Raw genomic sequence first — 26,258 nt, forward strand, 5'->3', positions numbered from 1 at the left:
CCTGACCCATTTAACCAGGCATCTTAAGGTCCTTGTGTCACTGTGGTATGGCATCACCTTGACTCTGGGTGACAGAGTGGCCTGAGAGCTTGATTTATTTTCACATTACAAAATTCTCTTCTCCTCCTATTTAAGTAAATTTTTTTTAAAATTAAGACAAAAAAGCATCATTTGACCCTTTGAGGACAAGATATAAGAATACTTCTGGCTTCTGCCATTACTTCTTATCCAAATAATGTCCAATTTTCTTAATATATTAGAAATAATGGACTCAATCCAAGAATTAGACTCACCTCTGAGCAGTAGCCTAATGGAAAATTTTAAATGGCACATAGCACTACAAAAAACTCCCTTTCACCCACATGTAGACTACTGCTGGGCCTTTAACCATGGGAAGCCCGCGAGAAGCAAGGGAAAGCCAATTTAACCACACTCCTTCGGGTGGCACAAGGGGTTACAAAAGGTGAATTAAGAGCTTGAAGGCTAAAGTCAAGGGGCAAAAAACAAACTGAGGACTAGTTGTTGCCTAATATGTGTGCCAGATTTTGACCCAATAAGCTGGTGATGTAAACAGACAAATGTATTGGGGCAGGTCAGAACTAAGGGGAAGTGTCTTCGTTCACTCTGAGTCAGTTAGGAATTTATGTGTATGTTAAAAACAAGAAAGCAGAGTAACCTTCCTAGAGTGGAGACTCCTGTGGCATACATGGGAGATGGTTAGACTAAGCTTGGCTTAAGAAGCACTGTCACACCTGGACTGCCCCTGCCTGAAGGCTCGTGCCAGACCACTGAGACATTATGGGGAGGAGAAACGTAAGTGGTACCATCTCTGGGGGGCACACTCTGTACAGAGCTTGGTGCCTTTCATATGTGACCTCTAATGCCACAGAGGAGGTATTTCTCTGCTTGCTGCTTAGAGGCATTATCTGAGCAACTTGCACACAGCCACACAGCTAGGAAGGGGCAGAGCAGAGATTCGAACCACAGTCGGGGAAAGTTGGGCACTGTCACTAGCCCACCTCATCTTTTTCCATATGACCCAGATCCCATATGACTGTGACCCTGGTTTCTGTGCTCCACATTACCAAAGCACCTGCAGAATAAATGTCTTCTACACAGCTTTGGGTACCAACCGCCATGGTGGTTTAATGCCCCCTAACACATCAAGGATCCCTGCCTTTGTGGCCACCTCTGACTAACCCACAAAATCCAGTTTATACCAATTTATGTTCCTGATCCTTTTTTTCAGCGTCACATCTTTGTTCTCTGCCCTCTTCTCTCTCTTTTATTCCTGCAGCTTCTTCTCCCCATCTTTCTCTTTTTTTAAAAAAACCCATAAACCTCAGCCCGCGTCCCCCAATTCTAACATGTGTTTATGGCTAAAATCCACTTGAGAGCAGGTTCTTGTCCCACCAGTGCTAATGGGTGTGTAGAGATTGCTGTAACTAGCACTGTCCAATAGAAAATTCTATAAGGATGCAAATATTCTATAGTCTGCACTGTTTTGTACAGTAGCCATTTGAAATGTGGCTAGTGTGACTGAGGAACTGAATTTTAAATTTGATTAAATTTTAATTTTAATTTAACCAGCCGCATGTAACTAGCGGCTACTGTTGTGAACAGCACAGGATGAGCATCCAAAGAAGTATGAAAGATGGCTACCTTTCTGGATGTCTTAGGATCTTAGGGCATGCCTAGGGCTCACATTTTACTGCTAGGAAGCCCAAGGACGAGCTACTTCATTGGTTGAAGGTCCCCAACGATGCAGAGTCACATTTAAGAATAAAGCTCTATGGGCATGGGAATGCAAACAGCAGCAGGTCTAGTTGGCTAGCACAGTCTGAGGGGTGGGAGATGGGATCAAACTATAGAGGGAAATATGCAGAACAAAACCTTGACCTTAACACTTACTAGCTGTGTGAGCAAGTTACCTACCCTCTCTGAGCCTTGGGTTTCTTATCTATGAAATAGAGAATAACATAATAACGATAATGGTAATACTGCCCATTTGTGTACTTTCTAGATTTGATGTATATAACCATCATGGATGTGAAAAGTATAATGTCAATTGTTACATCTCTTTAAAAAATAATCATTATTATTTTGGACCAATGTCTAGGAGATCTAGGGAAGTCATAGACATACATGGTGTGAATACATCTAGGAAATTGGTGTGACTTTGTGACTAATAGCAAGTGAGTACCACTGGAAAAGTGAGTGTTATCTTAGGGCAGTGGAGAAAAATTTGTATCCAGGGCTTAGGGCAGGTCAGTAATATACTTGGGATTCTAGTCGGTTAAGGTGACATCAGGTAAGTATCGTATTTAAAGAGGCAACAAGAGAGCCCAGTAGAAATGTGAGTCCACTGGAATCTAAGCTCCAAAAGACTCAGAGACCAAAACAGTGCCTTGTGCATAGTAGCCACTCAATAAATATTTTTTGAATGAATAAATAAGTGCAAAGCATCTTGAGCCCTCCCAATTCAATCTACTTACAGAGGGCGATGAAATAGCGGTGCCAAGACGCTTTGCGCAAAGCACCAGTCTTTCATGTCTGCTTTAGCTGGAGAAAATTTTAAAAACCTGAGCATTTGCTTTGTTTTATCAAGGGAGTTAAAAGGGCCCTTGCAGTCATTTCTGATGAGTTTCTCTCCTCTGTTAAAATCTATGGTCTCTGAGGGCAGGGACAAAGGCAGCTGGCCCTTAATAGGTACCCAGTAACTACCTGGTGGATGATTGAATTATCTTCCTAAAAGTGTTATAATCTTGGAGATACTTCCCTGGAAGGCAATCCTTTCCAATGCAAAGAGGTTTCCTGAGGAGTAGATGAATAACCACACCAATTTGAGAACACAACGTGGATAGTGTAGCTTTTGTTCAATTGTTGACCACAGTAGGGAGACAGAGAGTGATCCCAGAGAGAGAGGAGATAGAAGTCTCTCCGTTTGTGGTTCCTATTTATTTGGCGGACGACTTCATCAATCCATTCTTCCCAATAGTATATAAGTAAGCACTATGAGGGGAGGGGAGGGGCCCCTTTTGCTGGCCACAGGGCCATCACAGAATGTGGCACACAGGAGCCCTGCAATCAGGAGCGGTTTGGGACAACCATTTTGGAAAACAGTTCAGTATGATCTAGTAAGACAGACACACCCCATTGCAATGCAATTCTCCTCCTAGGTGTAAATCTTCAAGAAACTCTTGCATAAGCATTATCAGGTTATATGTGCAAGAAATTTTATAACAGCACTCTTTGTAAGAGCTTCCAAATGGAACCAACCTCAGGGTCTCTCAATAGGATAAAAAATGAAATACTCATCCAATAGAATATTGCACAGCAACAAGAATGATTGGAACAAATGAACTGCAACTGCAAATACTGGAGAAATACATCAAAAAGAGAATGAAAGTCCAGAAAAGAAAAAAAACAAGAAAAATAAGAGGTAACAGAAGGTTTTGCAGACAGGGCAGCCCTGGTGATACTAGATGTCTTGAATCCTGTTTCTTGGGCTGGGTATCTGGAAGCTGTCCAACAGTGTATGACATGACTTGGAAAGGAGTAACTGAGAGATATCAGCTTAGCCTTAGGCTCAATAAAACAATGTGGAACTCTTAAGAAGAGGATTATTAGGCAAGAGGAAGATGACAAAAATTGAAAACAAAAGGTAACAGGCTTACTCCGTCCTTGCAACTCTTACTAAGAGCTTCATAAAGCAAGCGTGGTAGCAAATTCACTTAGAAATATCTGTGATTTATCATATATGTGAGGTTTCACTGCTTAGTAAATCTGTTTATAGTTTTGTTCATCGCATGGATATTGAGTTACTCTCAAATAAGTCTCCTTTTATGGAAGGCCCAATACTGAAATACATGTGGATCCTAACATACCATGGATTATTCTTTTGGTGCCTAGAAAGAGTGGATCTGTTTGTCTTCTAGGTTGAGAGGAAAGAGGTGTTCCAGAATTACTAATTCAAATAAGGCTATTACACCAGGAGGGCAGAAGAGACTGTGAAGGCGGTGTTAAGAATCTGGGAAGGCTGCCAGCATAGTTTGCATGATAAGGGTGGATAAAAACATAAAAAGAAGTATGGTCCAGTGGTTGATCTGCTTCCTTTTCATTTTTAAGGGTGGTTTACTTTTGAACAAAATGGTGCGATTTTCAAGTTACTCTAAGAACATAGCTGATAACAGATTTCTTTTAAAACCAGAGTTTCTGCAAGCTGCATGCCGACACTAAGAGAATTTGATCTTTATGCTTTTTTTAAGCACCTTTCATGATGGCAGAGAGCGTACCCTGAAGATTTACACGGGACCATCTCATCTCTGGCCACCTTGCGGAATGCTACCTATATTGCCATATCTAAAGGGGAGCCCATTAAAATTTACAAATTAAAAGCCAGTGGGAAAGAACATAATCTTGGCAAGTGCCTCTTGGGAAATCTTACAACTGCAAGAGCTCCGTGGAAGAGTGCTTTAAATACCATTATGGTTCATCCAATCTCCTCACAATTGTATGGGAGGGCGTGTGGCCAAGGCCTTGCAGAGAAGAGGCCGGGGTGCCCAAGCTCGTGATTGGCTGGGGGGGGCGTGATGCTAAGCGAGCCACTTAGCCCACTCTTGCTTCATGAGGAGCACACCACATGCTTCTTTGCACATTCTTTTAAATCCTCGTGTGGTTGGCATTTGGAAAAATATCGACTGCAACCAGACGTCGCAATCCTGATGACAGCTCTTGAAATCCCATCTTTCTCACAGCAACATCTACTGTCAGCTCCCCACCCCTGTCACCAGAGAGCCTTCCCCACCCAAGTTGCACTCCAAATAGAAAGAATTTCAGATGTACATGTTTGGCTGCCTCCTCTAAAGGCCTTGACAAATATTCAGGTAGTAAATAACCCAAGAGAAATGCTGCTGATAAAATTAGTTCAAGTATTTCGCAGAAAACAAACCTGACACCACCATGATACTTGATCGCTCAGCCTCAGCACTTCGAACCTTTCTAAACCCCCTTGCCTTCAAAGCCCAAATGTCTTGTTTTAGATTGCCTTTATTTTTTCCCTCTCCAAAGCCAGTCCTTGCCACCACTTTCTCTCAAAAAAAAAAAAAAAAAAAAAAAATCCCACGTGGTTATAGGATAGATTGTCCAACCAGGAATTTACATTACAAAATGACTGTGTTGAAGGTTAATATCCAAGGTCAGGTGTTATTAATATCTATTTGAATTTTGTTCTTCTGGTCTATGATATCATCTGAGTCACCTCATTGATTTATATCACGGTAATCCCAGGCCATCATTCATTTTCCGGAAATTCTATTCACGGCTTGGTATCAACCTCTCTCTTTAATACCCTTTTTGGTGTTGTCTGATCAGTAGCTTTACAGCCCTTGCTTTTATCTCCTTCCCACAGGTAACCCCATACCTGGTGTCCAAGATTGTTTGATTGATTTTTCACCCTGTCACCTTCTCCTTTTCCTATATCTTATTGTAGAAAAAAAAAATTAACCCTTCTCTTGAGAGGTATTTCATGATATTTCTCTCCCCAAAGCCAGTTCTCTATCTTGACTGTCAGGTAAATTGCCTCTGCAAGCATAGGCCTGTTAATTTGTCTGTATCACAAATGAGGCATTCTTTCCAGCTTCCCCTAAAGTCTTGGGCTCAAACCCCCAGTGGGAACTAACAATCCTTAGGACTTGCTATATGCTTGCCACACTAAGGGCTCAGGGCACTGATGGATTCTCGCCTAATCCTTACAACAATCCTGTGGGGTAGGCGCCATTATTTTAACCATTTAGCAGATGAGGAAACAGGTTCTGAGAGCTTTAAGGAAATTATCCAAGGTTGCACAGTAATAAGTGGTGAACTTGGGACCTAAGCCCTCTGTCTTTCTGTTTCCAAAGCTCATGCTTATTATTACTTTCTAACTGCCTTCCTCTAATCATGATGATAATTGGTGGCCGATCATTATACATGATACAGTTATTATACAACAAAAGTGGGCTGGGAGGCCTTTGAAAAATACACATTAACGCTAAAATTACATCAGCATCTGGTATACTTATATAAAGATATTTTTTCTTGTACATCTAAAAATAAATTTTTTAACCCTTTGAAAAGTAGCATATGCTAATATAGGAAGTTCTTAATTAGGAGGAAGGAAAAAACCCCACCGATATTCCTAGCAACTTAAAGACCATCACAGTTAACATTTTGATATATATACTTCTTGCCATTTTTCTATACATAGTTTATATATTTCTAATCTTCTGTATATCTAAATTTGAATTCTGCTTTTCCCCCTTGGGATTATAATCATCACTTCCCCACAGGTATTTTCTACGTTTTGGTTGCCATAGGCCCTAATATGGAGTCAGAGACACAGTGTGATTTTGATAAATACATACTGAATCAGAAGATGAAACCTAGTCATTCATTATTAATTTCATTGATCAAATTATTGAACAGATAATATATACAATTCTTCAAAATTTCAAACGTTCAGAAAGATATATAGTGAAAATCTGCCTTTTACTTGTGACTCGTAAAGATACCTTGCTGTCCAGAGTTTGAAGGCCCAAGCTTCTAACTGTCCTAGGACCCACTTCTTAGGAGCACAGGTCTGGATAAGTACATGCCAGTTTCTTGAATTGTGGACACAAGAGAATAAAATTCAGAGAAAAATTTTTACCCTAGCAAAGGTACAATTTCTAAGTTTCTGTCTTCTGACCTGGAACTCTAAGTCTTTGGGTAAGTGACAGACCCTTCCGAAGAGCCATACCTTATCCCACGAGACTCAACAAGCCATCATAATCCTACTCACCACAATAATCCCCACGTTATTAAAGAGATGTGCACATCAAGAGGGGGAAATAGTTTTATTATGCATCCTCATAGGAGAAAAGACAAGAGTGCATTAGGGAACAAAAGTAGCCTTATTATTTCTCTTTACTAGAAACCAGTGCTTGAAGTTCAACATAATGGATGTGGGTGCTTCTGTTTTTATACATATACTGGATTATTTAGACAAAGTACAGCACAGGAGAAGGCAGTCTCAGAGACCTGAGTTGAACGAATATTTTCAAGTGTAGAGATTCTCAAAGTCTGTTCCATAGGACATTAGTTCCTTGGGATGTTATTAGGTGTTCCACAGAAAAGGGAAATTCCACAGACTACTAAGTTTAGAAATTTTTAAGAGGAGAACAAAATGAAACTGAAATTAACCATAGAATACTTTTTAAGGAGTAGGGTTCCACAGAGCGCACTTTGGAAAATGGTGTGGACTCTGGCAGCTTTGGCACTAAGTAGGTATATGATTTGGGATTAGGCAACTAATTGTTCATCACTGTGTGTTTCAGGTTAACTGGGTGATTATTTAGTTAATATGAGAAATTACGTTTTAGACTGGTTTTTGCTAGTAAGTAGTAGAAGCAGATGGAGAAGACCCTTGTAACCTTGGGTTCAGACCTGTGTTCTTCTCAACCTTGTGACACTGCTTTAGAGTGACAAGCATGGTGACAGCATTCACCATGAAATATTATTTCTACCAACCATGAGCCTCAAGTTTCTTCATTTGAAATGTAAACTAGAAAACAAAAACATTTTAAGAAAAATGATCCTAAAAATAAAAGATAAGCCATAGATAGGAGCAAAATTTGCACATACATATAACCAAGAAAATATTAGTATCCAGCATACAGACTATCGTTGCAAATGAGTAAGCAGAAGAAACAAACAACTCAATAGAAAAATGAGCAAAGGATAGAAACAGCCAATTCACAAACTGTAAACATGTGCCAATACACATATGAAAAGACTCCCTGACTTATTAAGAAAATGCAAATTAAACAAGATATCATTTCACATCTATGAGACTGGCAAAAATCATTCAAGTCTGGCAAGGTGGGCATGTAGATTGATAGATTATTTTGGAGAATAATTTAGCAATATGTAATTAGAGAGCTAAATATCTGCTTATTCTACAACAGGATGTCCACTTCTAGGTGCATTTCTTTTTGTGTATGTGAGGAAGTTTGGCACTGAGCTAACATCTGTTGCCAATCTTCCTCTTTTTGCTTGAGGAAGATTGTTGCTGAGCTAACATCTGTGCCAATCTTCCTCTATTTTATGTGGGATGCCGCCACAGCATGGCTTGACAAGTGGTGCTAGGTCTGCACCCAGGATCTGAACCCACGAACCCCAAGCTGCCGAAGTGGAGTGTGCGAACATAATCACTACACCACTGGGCTGGCCCCTAGGTGCAAGCAGTGTTTTCCAACCTCTTTTCCAATATGACACACATAGAGAATGATAATATTCATACAACACATCTGGGTAACCTGCGGAGGCTGCTTACAGCAGGAGGTGACCCATCCAGAGGGCTGTGTTCACCTCAGGCCCTACGTGGCTGCCCTGAGGGCTGCGGTGCTCTGGCTCTTCTACCCAACTATACAGCCCTGGTTGGAAGCTCTGCCCTAGAGAAGCTTGCTCTGTGTGCTCAAGAACACAAGATACTGAAATGCCCACCCATGGAGTTTTTGTTATACCAAAACCAAAACAAAACAGAATGGGCACAACAACTTAAATGCCCATCAGTAGCGGAACGAATAAATAAATGCTGGTATACTTATACAATGGAACTCCAGAGAGTAGTTAAAATTAATGAACCGTATACAGAGATGAGTTACAAAACCATAATGTTGAGTGAAAAAAGCAAAACGCAAAGGGATACTTGCCCTTTGATACTGTGCATGGAAAATTTTAAAACAAAGCTACACACACCTACATACCTATTTAGTAAAGATATGGAAATACAGAGGGACAGAGGTCACCAACATCAGGGTAGCAATTGCCTCTGGAAAAGGAGGGAAGACAATGGGATTTGATGGTGGGCAAGGGACTCAAAGGATATGTATGACATCCTAGTTCTTAAAAAACAAGTGAAGCAAATGTGGCAATAATTTACGTGTTAAATTTAGGTATAAATACACAGATTTCTAATATATTTTCACTGTACTTTTTGCATATTTGAAATATTTCATAATTTAAAACAAATAGTTAGATCATTGGTTTCAAGCCTGAATGCACATTAGAATTACTGAGCAGTTCCAAAAATTTTCCATGCCAGGGCTGCACCACAGACCAATTAAATCAGAAACGTAAGAGGTGGGGCCTGTGCGTCAATCTTGTTTAAAAGCTTCCCCACTGATTCTAATGTGCAGCCCAGAGTTGAGAATTGCTGAAGTAGATGATCTGAAAAGTTTCTTTCAAATAATATTCTGTTTCTAAATATTCCTCATACAGTTTCCTCTGAACACAAGTGTGTGAAAAGCCAGGATCTGTTAATATTCATGGAGAATTTCCTTCTACCAAAACTAGTTCTCTTTTCCTGGTGCTCATGCCTCCTTTGTTTTCTAGAACCACATGTTACTCCTCTCCCAGTTAAGTTGTTAGTCTCTCCCCCTTCCTCCTCCCACCTTTCTGAGTCCATCCCAACAGGCAATTCATCCAAGCGCCGCAAACTTCGGCTCTGAGTCATTCATATGCATTGCTTTTGAACATATTAAATAGATCCATATGCTTATCTACACTAAGATATAGGTTTATCCTTCAGAAAATAGAATACAAAAAAAAAATCATTCCAATGTGTACACTTTAAAATTTTTAAGCAGGCATCTAAAAGGAAGCAGAAATTAAAAGTAACTTGGACCAGAATTTTGAACATTAAAACATTACAGCAAATTGGTAAAACATAAACCAAATATATAGATGTCTACTTTCAATCCAAAAAAGTTACTCTTTCCCTGCCACATGCACATAGACAGCTCTCGTAATGGCTCCACTTCAATCAGAGTTGGATCACAAATAGAACAGTAATGAATGTGGCCTTTTCCAACATTTCTACCCCTAAAGAGTCTTTATTATCCTCTCCAACTTCAGAAATTCCTATGAAGTCATCATCAACCAATCAGAGCTTCAAACGGTTTGAACTAACTGATGTAGTCAGCCACATTGAGTTGATATAGAATCAAAGAAATGTGACATTCACCTCAGCCTGGGCAGTTGTGTCATGGATAAATGTATGATTTCCATTAGATTTCCCAAAATATGGAAAAATCGCTTTCAGACCCTCAGCACTACCTCTGGGGATACTTATTTTAGATTAGAACCACTAACTAAAGTTCCATTGTCTTGAATAAACCTTACCAAAATCTGTTCTCAGAGACAGTAAGAAAGGGAATGTTGAAATACAGTAATATGTCTACAGAGCAGGAAAACTTCCAACACTACTTAAGGTTCGTTGGAAGGCAGATTGATATCCCAAGAGGGGAAGAAAAGGCAAGAAATCATGCCGTAGTTTCAAAATCAGACAGACTGGAGTTTTAATCTGGATTCTACAATTTTGTAAGACATGACCTTGGGCAGGTTACTTAATCTTTCTAAACTTCAGTTTCCTCATGTGTAAAATGCAGAAAATAAAAATAGTTACTTCCATACTGAATACCCAGATCTTGGTTTCTAACACCATTCTCCAATAGGAGAACCAAGGACTCCCCGGAGAAATAGCTAATTCCAAGGCTGGGACAAGGAATATATAAGATGAGCCTGGAGCATCTTGCAGTGCCAGAAAGTAAGGAAATGCTCCAAAAAACAAAACAAAGGCATATGTCAAAGGGACATCAGAGCCAACTGAGAGAGCTCCCGATAGCAAAGCTGAGACAATTTAATCAACAAAATAAATAATGTGGTATTGGATTATAACCAAAAGTATAAAATAAATATCCTTGAGCCCATAGTGATATAAATAAATGATCGAGTAAATAAATGGGAGAGAATAGACAAAGCACCCATACAGAAAAATTCCAAATAGTTTATGTACATCCTGCTGCCTCAAAGAGGTGGGGCATAACTCCTCACCTCTTAAGCATGGGCTGTGCATAGTGATTTTCTTCCAGAGTACAGTGTGGAAAGGAGAGGTGGGGAGAGCAACTTTTCAGGGGAGAAACTTCATAAACTCTACTTCAGCCGTCTGTTCCAGCAGCTTAACATTATCAGTGATAAATCACGTGATAGCAGGCACCCTAGACATGATGTGATGACAATGGCCTTCACCTCCGTGGTCCTCTTCCTGAGGACTCATTACCCGGTATAATCACCAGAAAAATCCAAATTGATGAACATTCTACAAATACCTGGCCAGTACTCCTCAAAACTGTCAAGGTCACCCAAAACAAGAAAAGTCTGAGAAACTGCTGCAGCCAAGAGAAACCTAAGGAGACATGATGACAATGTAACAGTGGCATCCTGGGACAGAAAAAAAGACACTAGGTAAAAACTAAGGAAATCTGAACAAAGTATGGACTGTAGTTAATAGTAATGTATCAATATTAGTTCATTGATTGTGAAAAATGTACCATACTAATGTAAGATGTTAATAATAGGGGAAACTGGATTGAGGGTATACAGGAAACCTCTATAATATCTTTGCAACTTTTCTGTAAGTCTAAAACTCTTCTAAAATAAAAAGGTTGTTAAGAGAAAGAGTTACCCCACAGGGTGGTGAGGGTTAAATAAAATAACAAATTTAAAGCATTAGCCTAAGCACACTGCCTGGAACACAGTAGAAGCTAATATCTGGTAACTATTATTGGTTAGCATTATTAAGCAGAGTTAATTCATGAACTGCTTACCAATCCATTCCAGAAGTAGAATACTCCTATTACTTGGGGAGCATTAAGAAAGATCTGATAACTCCCTCCACCTTAGGTATTTATTCATGTTCTTAAAGATCAATGATCTTAAGAATCCTATTACTGTTATCTCTGTCTATTCCATCACTTTTAATTTTCCAGCATTGTTCTGCATGCCAGGATAGAACTCCCAGTAAAAAACTGGACAACGCTTCTGGATTGTTCAACTTTCTCTGCACAGAGCTGGGCAATGCTCCTTCTAATAACTTTCCTCCAACCCTGTCTCCCTCTCCAATGAATTTAACTGGAGTCATTTTCTGAGAAACGTGCTGCATACACCTCCAGCGCACTGGAGCATTTCTGTAGCGCTACAGCACCGGACATGGCCTAAAGAGGGCATTTCACCGTCTGGGGGTTGCTCTCCCCAATGTCTCTGGCTTCTGCTTATATGACCATCCCTTCCACTTTGTCCTTTAAGCCTCTTTGACCCTGCTCCCAACTCAGATTGGAAGTCACAGCAACCTCCTCTGAGGGCTGGATTTCGATTTGCTTTTCAGCTCTGGAGCACAGTCCTGTACTGAAGGTGTCTGCAGGCATTCTGCATAACCTCTCCAAGTTTGTCAGCTCCTTCCAGGCTGAGACCAACTCCAGCTCCACCTGGTCACCTCCCCGACATTTAGCACCAAGTTGGGCACATCCAGTGCTCCAGTACACATCACATCATTATTGAAGTGATGCTAGTTTGGATGCCGTTCCGAAAAGTAACTGAAGCACTCAAACGTGAGGATTCATCTCCCTTAGCAGAGCACTCCAGCGAGGGCTTTCCTGAGGTGACAATTCCCAAGAACCTCTAACAAAATGAAATGGAAATAACAGCCTGCAGTGACTGCCTTCTTTTTCCTTTCAGCATTTTTTGCATAATATAATTCTTCCTCTTCATTTACTGGAGTCAGTCATCTTTTCTTTTTCTTATTAATGCCAGTTACAGTATTTTTGGTAAATTAGCAAATACTGAATGTTTTTTTTTAAGATTGGCACCTGAGCTAACAACTGTTGCCAATATTTCTTTTTTCCTGCTTTTTCTCCCCAAATCCCCGTGATACCTAGTTGTATATTTTAGTTGTGGGTCTTTCTAGTTGTGGCATGTGAGACGCCACCTCAGCGTGGCCTGGTGAGTGGTGCCATGTCCGCGCCCAGGATCGGAACCGGTGAAACCCTGGGCCACTGAAGTGGGGCACGCGATCTTAACCGCTTGGCCACGGGGCTGGCCCCCAAATATTGAAATTGTTAAACCCAACATGTTCCATTTATTCAAGGCCATAGAAAGCAATTTTGAAGTTGAACTGCTGATTGCCAAATTGTATAAATAGCTAAAATAAGACTTTTATCATCCATCCACCCACCCATCCATCCTCTTTCAACAATGTTTACTGATTGATACGATTTGCCAGGTGTTATGCTGGGTACTGGAGATTCAGGGATGAATAAGAAAGTCCTGCCCTCAAGGATCTCCCAGTGTAGTGGGGGGAAAACAGACAAATAAATAAGTACAAACGCAACATGACAGGTGTTATCATAAGAGTAACGTGGACACTCCAGTTGGAAGAACATATTCATAGAGAAATGATGCTTGAGCCAAAAAAAAAAAAAATCACTGATTGTTTTATGGATTTCTTCAAATGGCTTCCATGTCTTTCAGAGAATACAGAAGGCTGAAAATGAAACCTTGCCTCTGATATTTCCTAACTCTGACCATTGGCAACTCATTGAACCTCCCTGAGTCTCAGCTTCCTCCATTGTACAATAGTATCATTGCAATGATTGCCTAAAAGTCTCATGGATTTACTCAAAAGATCACATGGGAGATCTCTGTAAACTCAAAGGGCTATAAGAATATAAATAAACTATTATTATCATATTTATTACAAAGCAAAGGAGAATATTTTTCCCACACAACCTCTTCTGCCCTGCTCAAGCTCTGCAAGAATTAAAAATTTTAGGGGCCAGCCCTCTGGAGGAATGGTTAAGTTCACTCACTCTGCTTCGGGGGCCCAGGGTTTCGCTGGTTCAGATCCTGGGCGGGGACATGGCACCGCTCATCGGGCCATGCTGAGGCAGTGTGCCACATGCCACAACTAGAAGGACCCACAACGAAAAAAAAAATACAACTATGTGCTGGGGGGTTTGGGGGGGAAGAATTAAAAAAAAAGATTGGCAACAGTTAGCTCAGGTGCCAATCTTTAAAAAAAAAAATTTAGGTGGATCTATTCTTTCTCTTGTATGATCTGTTTAATCAAACTTCACTTTTTGGCTTTTCTAGACTGGTATTGAGTGGCTTCCTCAGACCCCTGTGTGCCCAGCTATCAATGCACGCTGGCAGCTGCATTTTAGGAATCATTATACACGCTGCCCCAACGGCTTCTCAGAACAGGGTTCCTGGACAGCGGTTTTGGGCGGCCTGATTTTAGAACCCAGTTTTTCAGTCTAGTCAGAGATTGATTCATGTTTGGGGGCAGCAAAGAAATAAAAACTAATTAAAAAAGCAAGAGATAGCACATCTTAAGGAAGAAAGCTTGGATCCTGTTTGAAAAAGACAGTAGTGATCGAGAAGGGGAGTAAAGGCGACAGCGAGTGCCCTAATACCATCTCTGACAGGCTGGCACAGGCTTTGCATCCTGGTGAATCCAAAGCAAACAGGCCTACAGGACATGGAGCCACATGCTTTTCTTGTGAGCCCAACAAATGTAAAGCTCCCTTAATCCACACAAAAATAAAACTGAAATGTAAGCCGGCCCAGATCTGGACCCAGCATGACCCCTTCCACCACCCTACAGCCCGTTCTCCGACAATGAGGGGTTGCCTTGCCATGCTAACTTCACCTAAAAAACTCTCCCTCCTCCCTCCCCATCCCCCTCTCATATTCTGTTGACATTTTTTGCCACCCAAACAGCATCCCAAAATGCCTCATTTGGTGACATCACAGATAGCCATGGGTTGCTTCTGGTAGCCCATCTGTTCCTGCAGGCCTTGCCTTGGTGAGGGTGAGATATGAAGGCAGTGTTCAGTCGAGGCTGGGCTGGGGGTGGGGTGGGGATCGGGCCTTTGAAGCTGTTTTCTATCGGGGCCCTGCAGCTGTCAGTGTTGGCTGCGGAAGCCAGCGATTGTCCTTGCAGCTCCCCGTTGCTGCAGTGCACTGTGCTTGTGGATATTAATTGGGCTTTCATTATGTGAATGCACCCAGAAGCTTTTACAGTCGATTCCGACATCTATATTGATTCATAAAAATGCCAATAAATAACAGGTCTCTCAAAGCAGCTCTTAATGTTTTCGATAATTAGTTGGTTTATGTTTTTTCTCCCATTTTTCTTTCTTTTTTTTCCTTTTTTCTTTTTACACATTACTGCATAATAGATCACAGAATCTTTGGGACAATGGACAGGCACGTTGGCTAAATCACCTTATTACAGTTCCATATAGTTGAAAAGAGGCTTAATGCTAAATTATCAGATGCCAGCTATTGTGGAAACCAAGAAAGAATAATGCTCCAAAATAACACTGTGGTGCCCCTGTGTACTCATTGTCCCGGGAGCGATTGGCACGCCTTCTGCGGAGTCCTCCATTGAGTCAGCGATCCCCTGGAATGAACAGTGGGGCCCAAATTCAGGCTGGGAGTGAGTTTCTTTACTTTTGGGCGTATTATAGGTTATAAGATATTTTAGGGCCTTGGCTTTCAAAAAAAAATCTTGTTTTACATTTGTGTGTAACTTTGGGCAAAATTACGTTATTAGCTTCGAAACGCCCTAAATTAGACATGTCACGGACTACTTCAGCACGCAGAATTGTTGTGTATCATCCCACACAAAGTGGAGCTGAAAGCAGAAATTGCACATCCGTTTCGTTTCACTGAAACTTTTCAAAGGAAGGAAGGATGTTCATTAAAAGTTAACAGTGACACAGCTGTGAAGGACTCACAGAGAAAATGTCATTGTCACGGGAGTCTGACTGTGACCAAGTATGATTCTCCGCAGCAGAATGTGAGGTTCCTGTGGTCTGTTGAGCTGTTAATGGCATTGAAAAAGAAGAGCAGTGCCCCCAAGAGTGTGTGGGGGTGCCGATGGATTTTGGGAGGCCATGGTTCTAGTTTGCAGGCCGTAACTTTAACAAGAAGGACGCATAATTCTGTTTCCAAAAACTAGGTAGAATCAGAGAGCCTAACGAAGCTCTTCCCCTTGTTTCTGGGAAGATGGGTGGACATCATTTCTTGAGAACACACTATGTATGTCCAATTCCCTCTCTGTTTCTTTCTTTCTTTCTTTCAATGGAAGGTCCACAAATAGTAGATGGGCAACAGTGGAAATGCAAAATAAACAAAGAAAAAACTCAACTGCCTACTAAAACTGAACTTTAATTACTGTTGTTGCTATGACCAACTGTACGTTATTTCCGCAGTATTATGTAGTTATTTCCCATACAATCGCTAAGAAAAACAAAAAACAGTGCAAATAACGGTGCCTAAGGTAAATATGCAAAGATAACTGTGTATTTCTGCTATTAGATAAATTCCTCTTAAACTGCTTTATGTAAATGTTCAGTGATGGCAACGAAAATGTTGGTAGTAAAAATCATAAGTAAGTGCTAATTTTGGAGACAACAATCCATATTTCTCACTTCCAAGAGATTTAAAAATATCCAATGTGATACTTCTCTATATAAATTGAAAAATGGGTAGAGAATAAAAATCTATTTTATTTCAAGATTTGAGAAATTCTTCACAAGTCTTTATCTGACCCAAGACTAAGAAGGGACTTAGAGACAATTTAAGAAAACCATTAAATTCCTATTCAAGATCATATAGATTATGGTCTTGGTGTCAATGATTATACCATGATTGTACCTTGGTATCAATATTCTCTTTCAACTTAATAGGGAAATAAGACAGCCAGCAATATCATGCACAATCTTTATTCTACTGAGGTGTTCTGCTGTAGCAGTTATACAAATACACCTCTATTGAAAAGTTACGTTAATAAGGAACAAAATAAGATTCCATTCAGAAGGGTATAACGAAGATATAATGGGCATGCACTACCTTCCAGAGCACACAAGATATAGCAGAAAAATGACAGATATTAGAGAGTTGGTGTCATTCTGTCATTCTTCTGGTTTTCTCATGTTGCCTGGATGGTTTATCACCAATATACTATTTCTAGTAATGGCCTCCATTTATTTAGTGCCCACCATGTTCCAGGTACCATGCTGTATGCTGACATAATATGAATATTTCCCACACCATTAGGGGTTATATAACTGGAAATGGCAAAGACCAGTGGCTCCTTATTTATTTATTTATTTAAAGATTTTATTTTTTCCTTTTCCTTCCCAAAGCCCCCTGGTACATAGTTGTATATTCTTTGTTGTGGGTCCTTCTAGTTGTGGCATGTGGGACGCTGCCTCAGCGTGGTTTGATGAGCAGTGCCATGTCCACACCCAGGATTCGAACCAACGAAACACTGGGCCGCCTGCAGCGGAGCACGCGAACTCAACCACTCGGCCACGGGGCCAGCCCCGCTCCTTATTTATTTTTGATAAGAACTTTGGAGTGGGGTATAATAGTAGAGGGACAAAAAAGACAAAGAAAAGTATTTATCTGCATTTTGTACATTCTGTTTCATTTTTCAGCTTCATTTCTTCTTGCATAAGCTCACAGCAGTTTAAGGTCTGTGGGAAGAGGATAAACCTCAGAATATTTGTGCTATTTCTTCTCCCTGAAATATCTACAATTTATCCCCTGGCCTCTTCTATTCTTTCCCTTAACATTTCCAAACAATCGTATGCCAGCTTTTAATGCCTGGAAAACCAGCCCTGCAACTGGAGGAAACTTCGCCAGAGTGACCACATTTTCTGCACCTCAAATGGAGACACATGGCCTAAGAAATAATGGTATTTGAAAGAAAAACTGGCTAACCTATGTGAAATTTAGACTCTGCCCAAAATCCAACGCATGGTGTTGACATTCTTTTAGGAATCCCAGGGTTACATTTCAGGACTGCGCACTAGACAACCCCAAAGTCAGCAGACACTGGGATTCTTTCTACATCCTGAACGGATGTCTGACAAGATTCCTCTAGGCTCTGCTTCTCCCAGTTGGGCCGTATTATAACATTTGCCCCAGGTCGCTTTCTTCAGAGCGACTCTCTCTGCAACTCAACTTCATGGGCATGAACAAGCAGAGGGTCCCACAATTTGAGGGTGACATGTATCTTTATGGAGCAAAACAAGTTGTTAAAAACAAAATAGAACAAGAACAAAGGGTTCCTGTACGTGCGAGGACCCTGCACCACTAACAATCTAGCTCTGACGTACAAATCTTTTAGATTGGTGTCAGCTCAACAGCAATATTCCATAAAGCCATTCAGCCAATGTATTTGAGCGCAGGGATTTGATCATCTAGACCTGCACTGTCCAATACAATAGCCACTCACCACGTGTGGCTACCGAGCGCTTGAAACGTGGCGAGTGCAAACTGAGATGTGCTGTAAGCAAACATGCAGGATTTCGAAGATTAAGGACACAGACAAAAAACGAAAAATATCTCATGTACAATTTTTTTTCTTGATTACATATTGAAATAATATTTTGGAAATACATTATTGGAATTAATTTCACCTGTTTCTTTTTTTTTTTAATGTGGCTATTAGAAAATTTAAAATTACATGTGTGGCTCGTGTTTAAGGCTCGAATTATACCTTTCCACTGAACAGAACTGGTCTAGATGGTTGAACAGAGAAATAGCACATGATTTTACAGGCCAAGGCAACAAATCTTTAGAATTGACCTTTGCTTTGGTCTTAAATTTTTAGCTGATGATAATACAAAAATCCTACATATAGGATGAGAAAACATTTTACGTGCATAGTTTTGCTTATATGTATTTATTATTAGCATTGAGTCTCTTAAAAAATAGACAAAGAATTTTTAAACAATTAAAATATCAGCTTGAAATACAAAATTGCAGATACTCAGTTTTTGGTTTTTAACTTTTAACATTCTAAGAATTATACATATTGATTTTTTTGAACTTCCCGCCCCAGAAGACTATTAAAATAAGTTTACTTAGTTAGATTTTAAAATTCTTTCAACTCAAAAGTTATGTTCAAGTGAAAAAGTCAATGTTATGCATCTGGTTATTATAGTCGTTACTTTGAAAAGAAATAAAATACTACAGTATTCTGTGGGAGTTGTTTAAAAGTTGAATTTATAGTCTAGGTTTTATTGTTATTCTTAATAAATCAAGAAAGTTCTTAGTTTTTTTTTGAATTGAGCAACTTGGTAAATAAATATCTTACATTTAATTTAAGCAACAGAGTATTGCCCAAATGAACCCTGTGCCCGGCCAACTCCGTGTTCAGATTCTTTCATAGCATGTTGAAATCATCTTATATGACCATTTTACCTTGGTGCATGTAACAGTTAATCAGCTGGAGCAAACGAGTACTAGATCAAAGGCAAAAACACACATTTTTCTTCACTAGCAAGTCCTGGAGTTTAAAACTTCAATAGCAACTTTAAAGCATGCTTTCATAATAAATAGTATAATACAAATAGCAGAATGCATTTTGAACAGTAGCTTTATATTCCGTCCACTTAAAATCATTCCATTTTGTAGTTATGATAAGTATTTAGTCTTTAATCATAAAATTTTTTCACTAAAGAGTAAGATTCTTGCTTGATGAACGTGCAGGGATTCTATTGTTTCTTAATCAGAAATCTTAAAAATACGTGCATTCAGAAACATTTGCTGTAGTCCTTGCGAACCTAAGCTTCTTCATTCTAAAAGATACCAGTCCAAGGCTGACACCAAGGGGATGGTTTTGCAGAATAAAAGCTACGTGTTTTTTCCCCTTGGAACTTTTGGTTTGTTTTATTTTATTTTCTTTGTTTGGCCCAACTTTGGATTGCCAAGGCATCAGGTAGGAATCTGTAAAAACATACATTCTACCCACGCTGAGTAACATACAGACCTCAGCTGTAACCCATGTTAAGCCACCAGCAAAGAAGAAAAGCACCAGAAAACAAACCAACCAAAACCTAAAGCAAACGACATGCTTATCACATAATAACTATTGAATAATGCAAATATTAACAAAGCAAACCAAGCAGGGGGCCTCCATCTCAGGAAGAAGAAAAGCCAGCAATAGAAGGCAGTGATTGGGAAATCAGATCGGCTCTTCCTCCTCGGTTCGTTACTGAGAAAAAGTGGATCAGGACTGACATCTGCTGGCCTTGTTAATGGGATGTACCCATTGAAAGAAGGGTCTTGGAGAACAAAACATTCTGGTGGGGTGATATTGCATCACCGGGATGGGGAGGAGGCAATGGCTTGGCAAAGGCCTTGCTGGTGAGCCACCTGCCAAGTGGCCAATCACGGCCGCCCCTCCAGCCAAAGTAGTCTTAGTTTTTTCCCTCTCTTTGATGCTTCACCTTCATAACCAGGAATGTTTTTCTAATCACCCCAAGAGGGGACAGAATATTATATAAGTCGGTTTCTAGTTAGAATTACACGAGTTCCAAGAAGTGGTGGTCAACTAGATGCTCAACATATATGGCAGACAATACCAAGTCTTTATCAAAAGGCTCATTGGTGAATCATTTACTTAAAAAGCTAAATGTGTGTCCACACCCTGAAGACCTCAGTAGCTTTCAGCAGCACCATGCTAGGGTATCAGCTTCCTGAACATTTATCAAGTCAACATCCCAAGTCTGACTTTTGTCATTCCCTCTTCCGCTCCCGCCATTTCTCAGCTGGAATCTATCTCCCTGTACAGTATCAGGTGTGTGAGACTTTTGTCCTCATGATGCCTTGTTTCTCATCTCTAAAGTCTTAGTCTTCTAAGCGGTGTTATCCGTCCTTAGGAAAGGCAAGTTCCCCATTGGCTTGGAAGCTACAAGAAGCCTGAGACAGGGTCTATCTTACTCCAGCTATCTTCTCAGCACCCAGCACAGTTCCTACTACATTATAGTCGTTCAACAAATATTTACTGACTTACTTTGAAAGCTGAATATTCTGTATTACCCTGTGTTGCTTTTAGGAATGCAATTTCTTTACGGTGGATCTGAACAGAGCATAATAGTCTAGTGTTTAATTAGAAACACGAGTTTCAATTGGAAAAAAAGCAATGATGTTGAGTACTCTGTCTTCTACCAGTGTCCACTGCCCTGTCATTTTAATTTTATACATATGGGAGGCTCATATTCTTATGTAATAGTAAAGTTAGGTCATGGGTTATTGAAATTCTTCTCCAGAATAATCCTTAACAGACTTCATCCCAACAATAAAAGTGAGACTGGTGGGCTAGAAATCCTTCTCCCTTACCCTTTGCTTATATGAATTCCGAAGTATGTCAGAGTATATATGACTGCTGTCCCATATGCGTGTGTGCCTTCTGGGGCATGTGTCTCTGGCCATAAACAACTTACTTAAAAAATTTTTTTTATGAAGCATATGGAAGAAATGAAGCTGAGAAAACTTTCTCCAGACACAGAGGAGGAGAAAGCCTGAACTTTGACTGCAGAGAACCAAAGTGGCACACTGATCGTGCGCTATCTTTAAAAGCACGAGCAAAAACTCTCCGGCCTAGGACTAAGCTGAATCAAAGCTGCCACCTCCAACTGGATTTGGGGAGGTGGAGGCAAAATAGTGTATAGAAATATGAGCTTTAAGGTGGGAATTATTAGCTTATGTCAAAAAGTATACAAACCCCGTTTTCTCTTTTTACCTTCTTTCAGCTTTTGTACTTTGTTCCCAGGTTACACAAAAGAAGAACAAAATAGTTTCACTTTTCTTAAATATAGTTGAAGTAAAAGTCTTCTTTTTAGAAAAAATTCTGAGGACGTAATTCTGAGTATTCCAGTGGTTAACACTGTTATGGATTTCATAATTTATATTTATTTTAAAAATCCTCTCAACTTCATTTATTCTCAAATTTAAAAGAATTAGGATCTTAAAAGGAAATTAAGGGCTTAAATGACTGGGTGGTATCATTTCAATATTTATAACTCTAATTTCAACAGTTTTGTTGAAAACATGTTAATTTACGTTTTTAAAAATTTGAAGGGGGAAAAATTATCTTGCTCAAAAACTTTGCAAAGCATTTTGCTTTTTATATACCATGGTAACCTAGTAAAGACATCGTCACTCGGCAGATGGCGTGGCATATTAGCCTCGTAATGAAACGCTAGATGCCAAAACTATTAACTCCAACATGCTCAGAAATAAAAACATTAATTTTCGATTCTTTCTTTTTTTAATATTTTTTCCTTCCCTCATTTCATCTTGCAACAAAAAGTAGTCAACTTATAAAAAATCTTCAGTATCTCTGCAAAGTCCATTTGCAAATACCAGGAAGTATTTGAAATATGGAACCCGGAAAAGAACAGCTTGGCTAATATTGTCAGTCCTATTTAAGACCATTTTGGCCAATCCATACAGACTCTCTACTTCTGCATTTTTTGAACAGAACGTTTCTTTTGTCTTGCTCTTGCATCTTTATCCCTGCCCCTCTCCAAACATACAGTTGATGGAATAAAGACTTCACTCAGCTCCGTAGTCCTAAAATCTAAGCATCCATGGCTAGGAAACGACGCGGAAGGGATATGGCTCTCCAAGCCATGGTGAGCCCTGTTCAAAATACTGTCTTGTCTCTTTAAGAGATGATAGATTTTTGCAGGCAGCCTCAGCAGGCAATGCAAGTCACTCACGCCAGGTGGCAATGCTCCCATATCCCTCTTTTAGGGTGTAATAGAAGATGTGGGGTACCCCTTTCCATGAAATTTCTCCGTTTTTATGGAGGCTGACATTCTTATTTTGTAAGTTTTAGAATCTTAATTCTAAATGTAAGTGACATTGGATCTTTCTCCTCCCTTCCTTTCCCTCCTCATCTTTCTTTCTAAAGATCTCATTCAGCACATAACTTTTAACCTCATCTCCAACAGGACAAAAAAGTGAGATGGAGTCATGCAATTCATGGCTTTTCTTACTAAAATAATGCAGAATAAAGGAGACTGTCTTGTTAGAGAGGAAACGATTAAATGTCTTTGTCCCATATTTGCTGGCTGTCTTTTAAAATATTGTCATGTCATTTCAGTGCCACCTAAAATGTCTATAAATGCAAATCTTTCTCTGCCAAAGAGATGTCATAATTCACGCTCCCAGAAAGGAATTCTATGCTCAAAGGAGACACACACCAGATTCCCATGAGACACACTCAGGGCCACTAGCCTACTCAGGAAAAAGAAATTCTTCAAGAAGAACATTTCAAATATATGGACCAAGAACATGAATCTCTCTGAATTAAAAAAATGAACAAATTCCAGATTTAAATTTCAGTATGTCCTTTATGAAAGGTGAAATTTAGAAAATCTTAAAAATAATCTAGCAGGGGCCGGCCCTGTAGCTGAGTGGTTAAATTTGTGCACTCTGCTTCGGCAGCCAGGGTTTCGCCAGTTCAAATCCTGGCCACAGACATGGCACGGCTCATCAAGCCATGCTGAGGCGGCATCCCGCATCCCGCGTGCCACAGCTAGAAGGACCCACAACTGAAAATACACAACTATGTACTGGGGGGCTTTGGGAGAAAAAGGAAAAAAAAATAATCTAGTAATGTTTACTGGTCTTTCCTCCCACCTCTGGTTTTCGCTGTCCTTCTTATTGTGTAGCCAGAAATCGGGAGACACTTCTGTGCTGAGGCCTAGCTATCTAGTATTGAAGCTTTACTACTTTTAGTGTTGTCTTTAGGTTTCATCAGTCCCTACGGCCATCGGAAGAGCTGGAACAGAAGCATCAATAAGCATGCTCACTGGGCCAAGGATTCTTTCATTCAATAAATATTTAGTGAGTGACTACCAAATACCAGGCACTATTCTAGGCACTGGGGATCTAGAGGAAGACAAGACCTCAAAATTCTTGATGGATAAAAACCAAGATCACCTGTATATAATATGCATATATAAATACGTATATATATACACACACACACAAACACACACACACACACAGAATAGAGTAGGTCACTTCCCACTTGTTCAAAATACTCTTTCCTATCAGCTTGTCATTTTTGTTGAAATTTTCATCATGAAATTGATTCCTTTGATTTAGTTTGATTCCTTGTCTTTATTTGGGGAATTTCTCATCTTAGGAGTTATAGTGGGGGTGGAGTCCATTGTTTACTATATAAGCTAAAAACGCAGACTTGTTTTCCCAGGGTTCTTTGCAATAAGAGTGTAGCAGCAGCAATGTTGTCCTTTTAGGGGCAGCAATGTAATCACAGGATCCTGTTTTGATGCTGAAGGCATCCGTGGTGCAAGCTTCAGTGTCCAGCCTCTAGCAGCAACAGCAATGCTACTCATTCCCCTATTGTTTGCCACAATTTTGGCTGTGGTTCTAGTTTCTAGGAGAGACTGTAGTTTTTCACCCATTTTCCATTCCTCCTGGGCACATTGCTGGACTACATCTTTCAGTCTCCCTTCTGAGTTAGGTGTGACCTTATTAACAAATCCTGGCTAATAGGTTGCAGTCAAAAGAAATATATGCCACTTCCAAGTTGAATCCATAAAGACCTCCCACCAGATCCTCCATAATCTCTCTGCCTCCAACTATAGACTGGCTGGTGAGACCCAGAATAAAATGGAAGTCACACGATGAGTATGGCACAGGCTTCATCAGCCTAGGTCCCTGAATGGCTGCAGGGAGGAGAGCCTCCTCACCAATTAGATTTTAGGGAATGAGAAATAAACTTCTATTGTTTTATGCCACTGAGATTTCAGAGTTTATCTTTATAGCTGCTAAATTTCCCAACGTACACATTTGCATCAGAAGTGGAACGTTGCCATAATAAAAACCTGAAATGCATGATTTGGAGTAAGCAACGAGGATGTAAATGGCAAGGAAATTGGCTTTGGAGGCTGGGAGGATGAAGTTCTAGGTTACACAGTGGCAAAATCTTTGATAAAACCGCCTCTTGATATAACTCAGAAGACAGGTCAAGTGTATGCTGATTCTTTAGCTCTAGGGGAAAGGGTTGGAAAACAGAATGTTAGCAGCAATTTGCAAAAAAGTGGATGAACTCAGGAAGGAATTGGCTTGTTTTCAAACAAAAATGAAACCGAATGTCAGAAACTAGAGGTGTTGAAAACTTGAAAAATTGACTGCTTCCAAAACTCAAACTGGAAGAAAGCAGATTGAATAAGACTTAGCCCCACAGCTAAGATCAAATCAAGGGTGAGGTCTTCCTAGCCAGGCTCCGTGGCCTCAGGCAGCAGAGAGAGTCGTGGGACTAGGAAGCAGAAATATAAATCAGGCTTGAGAATTATGACTAGAAAGGACTGTGGGCATGGTTACTAGCACATGATGTTGACTGAAAGCAAATAGAATAGAGAAGACTACTAGGTTTTCGAGGGAATTTTAGTGCCAAAGAAACCATAAGTTTTGACTAAAACAAGCCTTTGAGTATCAAAATAAGTTTTGGGCCCCTAAATTTATCAGCAGTGTATGGGCTTTGGAAGTTCTGTAGCTCCCAAGGAAGGCATACTTTCCTCTACCCACATCAGAAGTGGTCAAGTAGGAAAAGGACAAAAGAAGAAACTTCCAGATGGTGGAGCCAGGAGCCATGAAGAACAATGGACAAGATAGCAGATGTAGGGTCTATTCTAGAAACTTTCCTCACCCCAGGGCAGGGTTTTCATGAAGCCTAACCATTAGAATTTAACATCTTTATATATACTAGTGACTGCTGTATATCTTCTCTTTTCCACAGGGATCGGTTTACTGCAATTATTTTGCCCTGGTTCCACCATCATATATCAGATGTATTGGGGAGGAGGAGGTAGGTAATTTGTCCTTCTAGTTAGAGGTCACTGCACCCAGCTGAGTCATGGACCTGGACCCCATAGGGAATACTGAACATCCTTAGAGAATCCGGGCTTAGAGCCAACCTCAGTGCCTAGACAGTATTTTGGTTTATCTTTCTTAGGGAGGGAGTGATTGTGTTCTATGTGTGGGAGGAAGCACGGCATAGATATTTGGTGACAAGAGGATAGGCTGGAACAGAGACTGGACTATATTCCCTAACCTCTCTTGCAGTTAAGCATGGTCAGGTGACTGAGTTCTGACCAAGAGAATGAGAACAGAAGCAATGCATGTTGCTTCCAGGCTTGGCCTATAAAAATTTCACACGTGGATCTCCCTTCCTCTTTTCTCCCATCTGCTAACAGGATGTTGAGGCTCAAGGTGATCTTGGGAGTCATGTGTTGAAAATGTTAAAGCTTGAGTCAGCCTGACTTCCTTAGTAACTGCATGGAGCAGTCTCACCTCCTTTTCTTCAAACACCAATTGAACTTTGGGTGAGAAATATATATTGTTTGAAGCCATTGAGATTTCATTGTTCACCTATTAACACAGATAGTGTATCAGTTTTACAACTAATATACTGGTGCTGTCTTATCTTTATTCCTGCCCATTTTCCAAGCCTGGTTCTGTGGACTTCTTGGCAGTCCTTTGAGCTTCTGAATATCCTT

General features: G+C 40.1%; 2 protein-coding genes and 1 long non-coding RNA gene across 13 annotated transcripts in view; 2 read left to right on the top strand and 1 right to left on the bottom strand.

Annotated features, from left to right (window-relative positions):
* NFIB (nuclear factor I B) overlaps nucleotides 1–26,258 on the bottom strand; it is a 417,384-nt gene that overhangs the window by 279,091 nt on the left and 112,035 nt on the right. The window lies entirely within an intron of this gene.
* The window catches only part of LOC111770177 (uncharacterized), a 166,435-nt gene that overhangs the window by 61,059 nt on the left and 79,118 nt on the right, over nucleotides 1–26,258 (top strand). For 2 of the 3 annotated variants that reach the window (XR_011431471.1, XR_011431472.1), the window contains exon 3: nucleotides 25,499–25,567. The exons of the other annotated variant lie outside the window; for it this stretch is intronic. The gene's annotated coding sequence lies outside the window, so the exon portion shown is untranslated. The remainder of the gene's footprint in view (nucleotides 1–25,498; nucleotides 25,568–26,258) is intronic. 3 annotated transcript variants of the gene reach the window in all.
* Nucleotides 621–6,411, top strand: LOC138920383 (uncharacterized). Its single transcript, XR_011431478.1, has 2 exons — nucleotides 621–813; nucleotides 4,269–6,411. It is a non-coding gene; the product is annotated as an uncharacterized lncRNA (long non-coding RNA).

The sequence above is a fragment of the Equus caballus genome, chromosome 23 (assembly GCF_041296265.1).
Source record: "Equus caballus isolate H_3958 breed thoroughbred chromosome 23, TB-T2T, whole genome shotgun sequence".
Classification (NCBI taxonomy): domain Eukaryota; kingdom Metazoa; phylum Chordata; class Mammalia; order Perissodactyla; family Equidae; genus Equus; species Equus caballus.